This window comes from Crocuta crocuta, unplaced genomic scaffold (genome assembly GCF_008692635.1).
Source record: "Crocuta crocuta isolate KB4526 unplaced genomic scaffold, BGI_CrCroc_1.0 scaffold705, whole genome shotgun sequence".
NCBI classification, from domain to species: domain Eukaryota; kingdom Metazoa; phylum Chordata; class Mammalia; order Carnivora; family Hyaenidae; genus Crocuta; species Crocuta crocuta.
The window spans coordinates 119,453-133,139 of NW_027527827.1; the positions used below are offsets into that span (position 1 = coordinate 119,453).

Below are 13,687 nucleotides of genomic sequence, written 5' to 3' on the forward strand. Positions count from 1 at the left end.
TGGAAGAAACTCCAAACCAACTAGATTAAATAAAAGACAATTTATTGGCTTATGGAAAGGAAAGTCAATTAACTTCAGGCACAGCTTGATCCAGAAGCTCCAATGATGTCATCAGGACTCCCAATCTCTTAAATAGGCATTCTCTACCGGAGATCATAATGATCACTGGAGGCACATACCAGCTTAGCATCCTCAGAGAAAGGAGAGCATCTCCCCAAGTTTCTTTGGGAAAAAAAAAATGTCTTAAGGAAGATTTTGAATGGGGTCATTTGGGTCATGTACCCAATTCTCCCATTCATGATGTCCAAGGGCATGGCTACGACCCAAGCCACTCCAACCACACAGGGCAGCCTTTCCCATAGGGAAGAAAGAAGAGTGTCCTTTCCAGAAGAGGGAAGAGATGCCTGGCAGAAAAACATAACAGATAATTCTCACAAAAGGCCTTTCAGAGTAACTTAGTGGAATAGCGGGGCAGGAGGAAGTAAGTCAGGGATGGGATGTTGACTGTGGGACACAATTTTTTTCTCTCCCTATTTTTTCATCTCTTCCAACAATGCTCCTTCCTTGCTGAAAAGCATCAGCAGCAGGAGCCGTGACTGCAGACTTAAGACACATTGAAATGAAGATTTGAATAGAGATGGGAACAACAGAAACCGGACAGGCTTCCCAAGGATGAGACTTTGAGTCAGGAGGGAGACAGTGGGCTGCATCAGGGGAGACGAAGACAGGCCAGGCAAAGGCATCAAATTAGGGCATTGCAGCCAGGGGTGGGGGACACATTCATTCAACACTGGAACCTTCCCTGTGGCTGGACAGAGGCTGCATGCCGGGAAAGGGGGGCCTGTGGGAGAGGAGTTGGGAGAAGGACCCCAGGGCAGATTGTAAGGCTCATTGAACCTCATGCCAAAATGTTTAGACTCGATCTTATCTCTAGGTTGGGGAGAACGGGGGAGGTCTTTAATCCTAGAATTCGTTTTTCAAATATTTTGACGACGGTATCTCTGGCAGCTGAGGGGGAGGCGAGGCAGGATTGGGCAAGACTGTTTGGCAAGGAACCCAGTGAGGAATCCAGGCTGGGAATCCCAGCAAGAAGTGACAAAGACCCCGAAGCCAGAGGCAGAAGGAAGGGTGGGAGTCCAGAGGTAGAGCTCAGGTAGAATCCACGGGATTCGGTCCCGCCGCAGTTCGGGGAAGGACTGATTTACAGAAGAGGTATGTGGAGACGAGAGTTTGAAGCAAGGAGCTACTGCCCTCCCCTGGCAAATTATTGACAGAATAAATCATCCATGAGAGACAAAGTTCATTGCATTCTGAGAACAGAAGCTGCCTGTCACCAGGAAACAACATCGGGAGGTACGCTGTGTAAGTGCAGCTTTTCATGTCATTCGCTTCTCTGCAAATATTATTAGGCTTCTGTTCCGTGCCAGCTCTGGTGCTGGATGCTGGGTGTCAGCTGGGGAATGAAACCAACATGGGTCCTGTCGTCATGGAGCTTTCTATACCATCCCGGGACAGAAGCACAACAAACAAATGTGTGTACACTTAAAATTTACCAACTGTGTTAAGTGTATGGAGGCAATTGATTCCAGATCCAATGAGAAGAAATGAAGACATAGGGAGCAGACGACCTCCCAAGATCAGGGGTCAAGATGATGTTGAGCTCTGGGTGGGACTGTTCACATCTCCTTCCTCTAGGGTGGGCTTTTTCAAATTAACAAAAGTATTGATATATGGATACACCTCATTTTGAGTTCACATATCACTCTTTCTCTGAGGATCTTGCAGTTACAAATGCACTCTGAGTAACAACACTTGTTTTGTCTTCAAGGTTTATAACTACAACTCACTTTGTTTTTATTTTATTTTATTTTACTTTATTTTATTTTATTTTACTTTACTTTATTTTATTTTACTTTACTTTATTTTATTTTAAGTAGGCTCCACACCCAACGTGGGGCTTGAACTCATGACCCTGATATCAAGAGTCACATGTTCCACCAACTGAGCCAGTCAGGGACCCCTCACTTGGTATTTTAAAATGTACAATATAATTCTTCATACAGGCTGATTGATTTATGTAATGGGCCTGTGGCAGACTGTAACACCAGCGGCTCCCACTCAGTAAGGCTTTCCTCTTTCCAACCTCTTGTGTAGACCCTTCCCACACTGATATTGTGGCCATGTGACTTGCTTTGACCAATGGGACATTAGGAGACACGGCGCAGTGCTCGGGCATCGGGCTTGCCCTCTCTTGCTCCCGGAGAATGGCGGGTGAAGAAGCCTGAGCTAGTTTACTTGAAACGAAGGAGCAGAGATGAGCACTCCAGCATGGCCTCCTAGGTCCATCAACTCTCAGCCAACCTAGAGACTGTCACCACGTGAGCGACCCCCAGATGAAATCAGCAGAAAAGCTCCTTAGCTCAGAAAATCTGACTAGCTGAACACAGTCCAAATTACCAACCCAAAGAAACACTGAGCAAATTAAAGGATTGCTGTTTTAAGCCACTATATTTTAGGGTAGTCCTTTTTATGCAGCAATAGGTAATTGATAGGGTGTAATCTTCAAACAGCTTAATTATTTTTGTTTGGTAAACAAGGAAACTTAAAAGCAGCAAAGGGAAATGATTCTCCTAAGATCTCACCACAATTTGAGGGTCGATCTGAATTCTTAACTTTACTTCCTAGACTGTAAGGACCAATTCTTCTCTGCAACTTCCAATATCTCTTAGAAAATAGGCAAATAGGGGCACCTGGGTGTTCAGTAGATTAAGCATCTGCTTTTGGCTCAGGTCATGGTTCGTGAGTTCAAGCCCGCTGGGCTCTGTGCTGACAGCTCAGAGACTGGAGCCTACTTTGGATTCTGTGTCTCCCTCTCTCTCTGCCCCTCCCCGCACTTGCACTCTGTGTCTCTGTCTCTCTCTCAAAAATAAATAGACATTAAAAAAAGAAAAAGAAAATATGCAAACCTTAATGTCCTACTTATTGATGGCTCTCCAACTTTCCAGTTTTCTTAGTAGGCAATTCAAAGTGATATTAGGACAGTGGGCTTTGATTCGGTTTTAAGTGATTAAGAACCAAAATTAGATATAAGTGTATGAATAAATAGAACTAAACTGATCATTTTCAAAATAGCCACACAACCTCCTAACCAAACCCCGTAACTTCTTGGGAACAATGTATTGTTTTCTCAATTCCAGACAACAAACTAGTTGAGAGGAAACAGAAGAACATTTTACTCAACTTGTTAAAAAGAGATCATTGTGACTTTCTTTAATGTGCTTATAGAAGGACTGCATTATTCTAGTTCTTTGAAATATTAAAATAATAACAAACCTGAAGTGGTGTAATCTAATGCATAGGTTTCTAAAGCTTCACAGATAGGAAATAATTTGTTTCCCAGGACATAAAAGAAACCCCTTTCTCTTAAATGTTTTCTGTTCTTTTTTTTTTCCAACTTGAGAACCACTTTCAACTTTTTCACAATAAAGACCTGAAGATGTTAAATTACTTGCCCAAGATTACACATTACAAATCATAGAGATGGAATCAAACATCTTTCTAATGCCAAGTCTCATTCTCTCACTACCGTAAGTAAAATAACTATTATTATACAAGTCATACAAGCTCATAAAAACCCAAACTACTAGAGAACTGTACAGACTAAAAGGTCCCCCTCTCACTGTAGTAGGTGCTGTTGGCTACTTACCAGACTTTCCTTCCCCACTTCCTTCTTCCTAAGAGAACCTGGATTTTTTGCAGTTTCTTACCCCTCCCCCCGAGAACCAAATGATTCCAGGGAGGTGGGCACTAGTTGAGTTTGAGGTGTGGTTCTGATTGGTCTATTGTTTAATTTTTTTAACGTTTATTTATTTTGAGAGAGAGCTGGTGCACAGTGGAGAAGGGACAGAGAGAGAGGGAGACACAGAATCCCAAGCAGGCTCTATGCTCCGAGCTGTCAGCCCAGGCCCAAGCCCGGGGCTTGCACCCACCGACTGTGAAATCATGACCTGAGCCAAAATTGGAGGCTTAACCTACAGAGCCACCTGGGAGCCTTCTGACTGGTCTATTTTTTTTTTTTAACATTTTATTTATTTCTGAGAGAGACAGTGTGAGCAGGAGAGGGTCAGAGAGAGAGAGAGACACAGAATCTGAAACAGGCTCCAGGCTTTGAGCTGTCAGCACCGAGTCCAACACGGGGCTCAAACCCACAAACTGTGAGATCATGACCTGAGCCGAAGTCAGACGCTTAATCTACTGAGCCACCCAGGCGCCCCTGACTTGTCTATTTTTAAGTCAATCATAGTGGTCTTGGTTGTGGCAAAGACAGGTGACACATAGGGGGCGTCAGGTGCGCATTTGTTCTTCAGAAGACAGCCTGTGGGTGTCCTGAGGCTGTCCTCTCAGATCTGCAGCCACAGGCAGCAGAAGGGAACGATGGCCACAGCAGCGCCCGAGCGACCCAGCCAAGCTTCCCAGTGGCTGCTTCCAGCCATGCTGGAGCGGGGCCTGGGATCCCAAGACGGGCTTGTTGCCGGGAGCCCTGGGGCTCCTCTGGCAGGAGACTCTGGCCTTATCTGCTGCCCATGTGAAGTTTGGCTGTTCCTCCGGCAACTACTGGCTGCATCTGTCTCCCAAGAGGGGTGCTGCCTGAGAACAAAGCCTACCCACTGATGATGGCAAAGCAGAAAGATGGAAAGAACCTGGGTCCCCAGCGATGTCCTGAGCTGCTGAGTTCATCAACCCCAGAGTCCCTCTCCCCATGGACTTCTTGCTTTACAAGATAATGTGTTTCCTTATTGTGTGAGCCACTGAGTTGGGGTTTTGTTTACTCAGAGCAGAAAGTATAGCTATGGATACCAATCACCCTCCGAACCCACTTTCCAGAAAGAACTTCTGAGAACAGTTGACTATGAACGTTTCCAATACATTTACCAACATACATATTTTGCAACTTGATTTATTTTGTAGTCATCAATATACTATGTACATCCCTCCACATCAGTACTTATAGATCTTCCTTCATCTTGTTCATGGCCACATAGAATTCTGTTTAGGGATGTGCCCTAATCAATGTGTTTTTATCCATGATCACTTATCTTGTACCCTTTTTCTGCATCGAAAGACGAGGAGAAACCCACTGGCAGAGCCTTAGAGTCAAATTACTATGTTCTTCCTCTTCCCATCGGAAGTGGGCCCATGTTTAATGCAGGGGAAGTATACTTTTAAATGAATACCAAAGGCAGTCTGAGCAAAGAAATCAGACTTAAGAACAAAAGAAGGCAGATGTTTTGTAGAAGGCAAGATCTCCCAGCAAGACCTGGTTGCAAAGATGCAGCCTGAGGCTATATGAGGAACAGATATTCCAGACTATTCCAGTCACGGGAGCCTCTTGCCCTTTCCTCTTTTCTTCATTGATGCTCCACTCCCTCGACCTAGCCTCCTTCTCGGCCTTCTGGTGTGCCGGGCTCTAGGGGCCCTTGGGGAAGGTGGGGTGTGAGTTGGCTTAGCCAGAAGAAGCATCCTGAAGGAAGAGGCTAGGACAGGTTCCTACCTGCTTGGCCGCCAGCTCTGTCTCCCGCCACCCCCGGGGAAGGAGGGGGGCTGCGTCCAAACGGCCAGGTCCCCTGGCCCCACCCACTGCCCACCCCGGCCCCGCCCCCTGCTTCCTTCCTGGAGCACTGACCTCTGACTGAGATAGTCCACATCCGTAATCACTCTGTATGGGATTGTTTTGAGTCTGTAAACAAACAAGCAAAGAAACAAAACAAAAACAAAGGCAATAACAAAAAAAGCAAAACAAAACAAAATAAAACTGCCAGGAAGTATTCATTCTAACGCGCTGCTACTGTTAGAGCAAAACAGCCAATGTGGTTCATCTAAGGTAAGCCTCCACCTTACCTTCTGAGAGATGGAGGGCTCCTCAAATCCCAAACCCATCACAAAGGCCTGATGTTGAAGACTCAGCTCTGCACCCTGAACCTCACAGGAACTGCTTCTGGCCAGAACTGCATTTGCTCGCCCTTCCAGGGTGCTTCCCATGTTCAGCCAGCTGATCTCAATCACTCTATCGACCTCAAACTGGCCCGGCTTAGAGATGGATTTTGTCTGGGTGGGAAGATAAAAGCAGCTGGCTTGACTTTTTCTGAGCTGTTGGAGGCCTGCCTACCTATCAGGGCAAAATTAAAATAGCACCCAGCCACATCACACATAAAATACACTTTTAGGGTTTTGCTGTAAATGTTATTTGATCAAAACGGAGAAAAGTGAGTGTATTATACCGATGTTTATATAAAAAGTGGGAAATACAAATATATATGTATGTTTACTTATTTGGAAGAGAGAAAGGTAATGGAAGGACATATCCTTAAAAAGAACAGTCATCTGTAGAAGGAGGGACGAAACTAATGAGAACAGAAATAAAATCTAGACTTCTTTGAATATACCTGTCTTGTACATTCAAGGAAACATATAATATTTTATATACTTGTAAAAAAAAAATCAAATGATAAAAAAGCAATATCTAGGGGCGCCTGGGTGGCTCAGTCTGTTAAGTGCCCAACTTTGGCTCAGGCCATGATCTCACGGTTTGTGAGTTCGAGCCCCGCATGGGGCTCTGTGCTGACGGCTTGGAGCCTGGGGCCTGCTTCAGATTCTGTGTCTCCTTCTGTCTCTGCCCCTCCCCTGCTCACTCTCTGCCTCTCTCAAAAATAAATAAACATTAAAAAACATTTTAAAAAGCGACATCTAATACGGCAAGCGAAATTTTTAAAAAGGAAGAGAAAGAAGGTAACTGTGTATTCAATTGGCAGCATCAGCCACACTGTGAAGAACTAAGACCAAGATGACAGTCAGCTGCAGGGTTGAGAGAACAAACTCTTGCTTTGAAAACCAGTAAATAAGAGGAAAGAATCCAACATTTCTCTTCCCTTCCTATCCAAACTCTACTTCAGGGGAACCAAATAATCAATGAGACGGTATTGCTTTTTATAGTATCCCAACTATTAAAGGAATGATGAAGTTAGAATATCACCATTTTACAACTTTTGATGAATTCATGGGTCTAGGAAAAGATCACCACTGGTTGCAAATATCTCACAGACACTGTGTGGCCCTGATGGACGCACCTCTGACGGAGGCCTCCAAAAGCAACTGTATCTGAATCTAATCAAGTAATGAGATTGACTACCACTCATAGGAAACACAGAGGAAACAGGACATGTTAAGTGACACTGAGGTGCAATGTAGCAAAATCCACACTGTGGTAAAGTCTTCAAGATAAGCAACCTGGTTAATTCAACAAGAAAAAATTAAGTACAAAAGAAGAGAGATGAAGGGAAAAATGTGTAGATTAAAAGTATAGTAAAACCTTGGATTGTGAGCAACTTGTTCCGTGGGTGTTCCAGAAGATAAGCAAACATTTCTAATAATTTTTTTTTTATTAAATATTTTTATTTATTTCTAGGAGAGAGAGAGAGAGACAGCGTGAGCAGGGGAGGGTCAGAGAGAGAGGGAGTCACAGACTGAAACAGGCTCCAGGCTCTGAGCTGGCAGTCAGCACAGAGCCCGACGCGGGGCTCGAACCCACGAACCGTGATATCATGACCTAAGCGAAAGTCGGACGCTTAACCGACTAAGCCACCCAGGCGCCCCAGCTAATAAATTTTAACTTGATAAACAAGCGATCTCTTGCAATATGAGGAGTATGTGGCACCGAATGTCACATGATTACAATGGAGCCAACGGTTCTTGAAATCGCTTTGATATACAAGTGCTTTGGATGACAAGGGTGTTTCCAGAATGAATTATGCTCACAAACCAAGGTTTCACTTGTATTTTTGAGGGGCGCCTGGCTGGTTCAGTCGGTGAAGCTTGCAATTCTTGACCTTGGGGTTGTGGGTCCGAACCCCACATTGAGTGTAGAGATTACTTAAAAGTGAAATCTTAAAAAAAAAAAAAAAAAAGTATTTGGAACATTCACTTGCAATGAATTGACTTTATTTGGATCCTGATTCAAACAAACTATTTAAAAAAATCAAACAAGTACAAAAATGTTAACACTGGGTAGATATTTGATGGTATTAATTTTTATGTTGGTTTTGGGTTTTGTGGTTCTGTTTTTTAGGGGAGCCCTCCTTTTTCAGAAATGTTGAGATATTTACAAATGAAATGACAGAGCATCTAGCTTTCTTCCCCCCAAAATAATCCTGGGTTGATGGCCAGGGAAGAGGCAGAAGTATAAGTGAAACAAGAGGAGCTGTGAGCTGTTAATTATTGAAGCTGAGTGCAAGGTACTGGGGTTCGTTATATACTCTTTACATTTGTGTCTGCTTGAAAATTTCATTGATAAAATGTTTGAAGAAATCCTTTGGAAGGAGTTCTTCTAATTTTGCTTTTAAAATTACTTAAGTAGGAGCAACTCACTTAATTTGGTTGTGATTTGTTAGAAATAAGTTCATATTTTGGAATCCCTTCCAAGTGGGAAAAGCATGGTAATAACAATTAGTACACACCCAATACTTAGAGTGGGCCTAGCTAAGTGTTTTGTTTATTTAAGTCTTGTCAACCGTTTTGGAAGTTGGTGGTATAATTATCCTATTCTTTTACACAGGATTACAGAGGATGAGGAAACTGAAGCTGAGACATTGAACAACTTGCTAGAAGTCCCAGTAAATGGAGGAGTCAGGATTTGAGCACAATTTGGCTTCACAGTCCATGCTGTTAACCGCTACGTTAATCTATGAATTATTTTCCAATATATACGGAACATTTTTATGAACACTAGATTGAACAAGTAATGAAGTTGACAAACGTGATACTTCATAATGCATTTAACATTTATTAACTTACAAAGCTGTTTTAGTGTTTATTTTTGAGAGACAGAGAGACACAGAGTATGAGCAGGGGAGGGGCTGAGAGAGAGACACACACACACACACACAGAATCTGAAACATGTTCCAGGCTCTGAGCTAGCTGTCATCACAGAACCCGACCTGGGGCTTGAACCCCCGAGTCATGAGATCATGACCTGAGCTGAAGTCAGATGCTTAACTGTCTGAGACATCCAGACACACCAACATTTATTAACTTTTGGAAATTTTTTTTCTTTATATTTTAAAGCAATGTTTTTGGTTTTTTTGTTTGCAAGGTCCCAAATATTTTCATAGGCCCCAAATATCTCACAGCCTCCTATACCCTTAAGATGTCTCTGGAATTCAACAGTTGGCCTGTTCAATCCTTACTAGGTTAGGAAATTTTAAGACTACCCAAGCAAATAGGACTCCGAGTCGAAAACACAGCCTCCTTTCACTGAGAAGAAAAACCAGAAAGGGACAAAGCCAAAGCCATCCTGCATTTTGTAAATATCCATGTTGCTATTTGCATCCTTCCAATTGAGAGAGGGTTGGTACGCAAATTCAGTTCCTTCTGGTTCCTGTGATGTGACATAGTCCAGAGTGTGCCTGGCAAGGATCTACTGAGTATGGTGGTAGTACTGGAGCTGTAGGGATGAGTTATAGTGAAAGGCAGGAGATGACAGGTGTGTGAAATGGGGTGAGCCATCCTGTTGCCCAACTACGGGGATGCTCTTTGTTAGAGTCTAAGTGAACCGTGGTCCCTGGCTCTTGTGCAGTGCGCCACATGTGCCCTAGGGCGCAGGCTGGGCACTCAGCAAATGTTTGTTGAACTGGAATGAATTCAAAGGAGGGTTTCATCTTCTTTTAAATTCAAACCTAGAGATAAGATAAGCATTTCCTAAAGTGTGGCCCACAGACCAGTAGAACCTAGAGAAAGATTTTTCCAGAAAAGGGAATGCTGCAAGCAAATATCCACTCATAATGCTCTAAATACGGGCTCCGACAAGTCCTGCAATTAAAATCGTTTTTTTAAACTTCGTTTTGAATTCAAAATTTCCAATCTCATTTGAGCATAGCATTCCCCCTTCCCTGCCTTTTGGGGTAAAATAAGGGTCTCTAGACACTTAAGAGACAGTCTACCAGGGAATCTCCACGTGCATACACCAAGCTCTATTCACAACCCTCAAATCCAAGTTTGAAGGCCGTTTTCTTAGTTTACTTCTAGAAAAACAAATCATTTTGTTTATTTATTCATTTATATATTCACTGAGCCAACATTTATGGAGTGTCTATAATGGTTCATATGCTAGGAATAACAAAAGATGCCCTTCCAAGGGCATCTTCCAACAAAAGACTTCCAAGAATTCATGGTCACGATAAGAAGACAAGAACAGAACGCTAAACAATTAAACTGAAAGACTCTGAGAGAATAAGAAGGCACTTCATGCTCTGAGGGACCATTATTCACGCTGTCGCCCAGACGACTGAGAGGCGGCACGAAGAATTTACCTGGCCAGGGTGTCTCGGGCTATTCATGGTGAAGATCCAGTTGGTTTTGGAGACATTTTGATTCATCATAAGAGATAGATATTTGGTCTTCCTAAAACCCTTAGAATTTTTTAAGTAATGAGAGGATAAAAGCGTTTCGATGTTTGTAACAACCCTCTTTCCAAACACAGCTGAGTTTATATCATTGAGTGACTTTTGGAAAGCCTCTAAGGATGGGGGCTGGTTGCCAGGGGACCCAACCAGGTGATCAGAGAGTTGAAACTCTGAGCATCCCCTTCCCCACCTTCAGAGAGGAGGGGCTGGACACTGAGTTCAATCACCAACGGCCAATGACTTGATCAATCATGCCTATGTAATGAAACCTCCTGAAACCCCAAAGGACTGGGTTTGGGGGCCTTCTGGTTTGACGAACATGTGGAGGTGCTGGGAGAGTGGCACCCCTCTATAAAGGGCATGGAAGCTCTGTGCCCTTCCCCCCACAGCTTGCCCCGTGCTTCTCTTCCACCTGACGGTTCATCTGTTTCCTTCATAATATCCTTTATAATAAACTGGCAAATGTAAATGAATGTTTCTCTGAGTTCTGTAAGCTGCTCTAGCAAATTAAGTGAAGCCAAAGAGGGGTCTTGGAAATCTCCAACCTATAGCCATGGTCGGAAGCACAAGTGGCAACCGAAACTTGTGGCAACTTGAAGGGAGTAAAGACAGTCTTGTGGGACTGAGCCTTCAATCTGGGGGGTCGGACATTATCTCCAGGTAGATGATGTCAGAACTGAGTTGAATTGTAGGACCCCCAGCCGGTGTTGGAGAATTGCTTGTTGGTATTGGAAACACACACACACACACACACCGTGGGGTTCCTCTTTTTCAATCCACAGTGAATTGAGACCTTTGCAAAAATGCATTAAAAATGTTTGACTAAGTCAGTGTGACACTGGCATAAAGAAAGTCACATATAGCTTAAAGGAACAGAACAGAGAGTCCAGGAATAAACCCTCATGTTTATGGTTAATTGATTTTCAGTGAGGGCACCAGGACAACTTAATGGGGAAATAGTATTCTTTTCAACAAATGGTGCTGAGCCAGTGGATATTCACATGTGAAAGAATGAGACTGGATCCCTCCTTACGCCATGCACAAAAATCAACTCAAAACTGACCTAAAAGTTATAGCTATTCTTAGAAGAAAATATGGGAGTAAATTTTGAAAACTTGGGTTAGGCAAGGTCTCAGATACAACACCAGAAGCACTAGAGACCAAAGAGAGAGGCTTCTGGGTGGCTCAGTCAGTTAAATTGCTGACTCTTGATTTTGGCTCAGGTCATGATACCAGGGTCTTGGGGTCGAGCCCCACGTTGAGCTCCATGCTGTCAGCATCAAGCCTGCTCGGGATTCTCTCTCTTATCTCTCTCTCTCTCTCTCTTCTACTCCTCCACTCTCTCTCCCTCAAAAATAAGGAAATAAACCTAAGAAAAAGAAATCAATAGGGGAGCCTGGGTGGCTCAGTAGATTAAGCGTCTGACCTCGGCTCACATCATGATCCCACGGTTAGTGGGTTTGAGCCCCGCGTCAGGCTCTGTGCTGGTGGCTGGCTCAGAGCCTGGAGCCTGTTTCAGATTCTGTGTTGCCCTCTCTCTATGACCCTCCCCTGCTCATGCTGTCTCTCTCTCTCTCAGAAATAAATAAAACATTAAAAAAAGAGAGAGAAATAAACGTAAAAAAGAAAGTGAAAAAACAACCCATAGAGTGGAAGAAGATATTTGCAAATCACATATCTGACAGTGGACTTATATCCAGAATTTATTAAAAATTCCTACCACTCAATAAAAAAAAAAAAAGGATAAATAGGGGCACCTGGGTGGCTCAGTCCCTTGGGTGTCCAACTTCGGCTCAGGTCATGATTTTGCACTCCATGAGCTTGAGCCCCACATTGGGTTCTGTGCTGACAGCTCAGAGCCTGGATCTTGTTTCAGATTCTGTGTCTCCCTCTCTGTCTCTGCCCCTCTCCCGCTCATGTTCTGTCTCTCTCTTGAATAAACATTGAAAATAATAATAAAAAAGGAAAGGGTAAATAACCCAACTTAAAAGATATACTGATGGCCAAAGATGTGAGCAGGGCTTAGGAAAACCAATAGAAGGCAATGTGTTTCCCCTGAGTTCACAACAGCAGGAAACCATCAGCACCTAAGCGGCAAGGGGACGGAATAGTTCCAGAATCTATGGAGGTAACTGAATGGAAGGGGCTGAGCAGACGGGACTGTGTACTTCGGTGCAGGAAGGCAGCAAACCCACAGCTTCTAGCAGGAAAATAACTGGGGGAATAAATATCACACCTCCACTCTCTTCCCTCCTTTGATCTCCTGTTAGTACCTCCCCGACTGGCCAAACTCAAGAGTGAGCTTGAGTTCCACAGCTGGAAGAATGTGATAGAAACTGGCCTGGGCAGAGGCGAATATGGGATGTAGGGAGTAGGAGGAGAGGTGGGCCAGGGATGTGGAACATCAAAATGAAAGAAATATGAAGGCGTGAGACAGGGGAGGTGGGGGTGGGGAATGAGATGTCAGGCTGATTTAGATGCGATCACCTTTGCTCTCCCAAGCGAGCACCAGGACGTTCCCTGATGGGCGAGGGCCAGTTCCGCCTGGGGCACAAGTGACCTAAAAACTGTAGGTTTTAAGCATGGCCTTGGGCCAGAGTCAAACTGTTTCTTAAAGGGACACGTGGTAAGTATTTTAAAGTTTTGCAACACAACTACTCAGTTGCCATTGTAGTGGGGAAGCAGCCTTGGGAAATACAGAAAGGAATCACGTGGCTGTGCTCCAAACACAACTTTATTCATAAAAGCAGGCAACCAGCCTGCAGGTCTCAGTTTGCCAACCCCGGCCCCGGACACTTACACATTTTTTTCATCACTTTGCCTTCAGATAGGCTCCATGTACCTATATGAACGGGCCTTTCCCCAGTCCGGCTCCAGAAAGATAAGCGGCTGGGTACCTTTCAGAGAACTGGAAAAAAGTGAGCCAATAGATGAGGCTTTAATTCCCATGGATGCGTAAGAAAGAATGCCTGAGTAGCTGCCTAACCCCTAATAAGGGATATGGGACAGGAATTTCCAGCTCCAAATATTGGATTTCAAATATTTCCTTAAAAAAAAAATAAAGGTTAGATTAAAGGAAGCTTTCCTTTTCTTGCCAGGAACATACCTTAGTTTGGTGCAATGAAGGCGGAGCTTTGAAGTCGTACAGACTCGAGTCAAACGCGTCACTGATTTGCTGTTCGGCCTCACTGAGCCGTCTCTCTCACCTCTAGGGTAACCATAGCTATGATCA

The 13,687-nt window shown here is 43.9% G+C and overlaps 1 long non-coding RNA gene across 1 annotated transcript; it reads right to left on the reverse strand.

Moving 5' to 3' along the window:
• Positions 1–21: 21 nt before the first annotated feature.
• On the reverse strand, positions 22–13,642 carry LOC144243469 (uncharacterized). Its single transcript, XR_013338655.1, has 4 exons — positions 13,562–13,642; positions 5,899–6,105; positions 5,684–5,737; positions 22–222 (listed from the first exon to the last, which is right to left on the reverse strand). It is a non-coding gene; the product is annotated as an uncharacterized LOC144243469 (long non-coding RNA).
• Between the last annotated feature and the right edge of the window lie 45 nt (positions 13,643–13,687).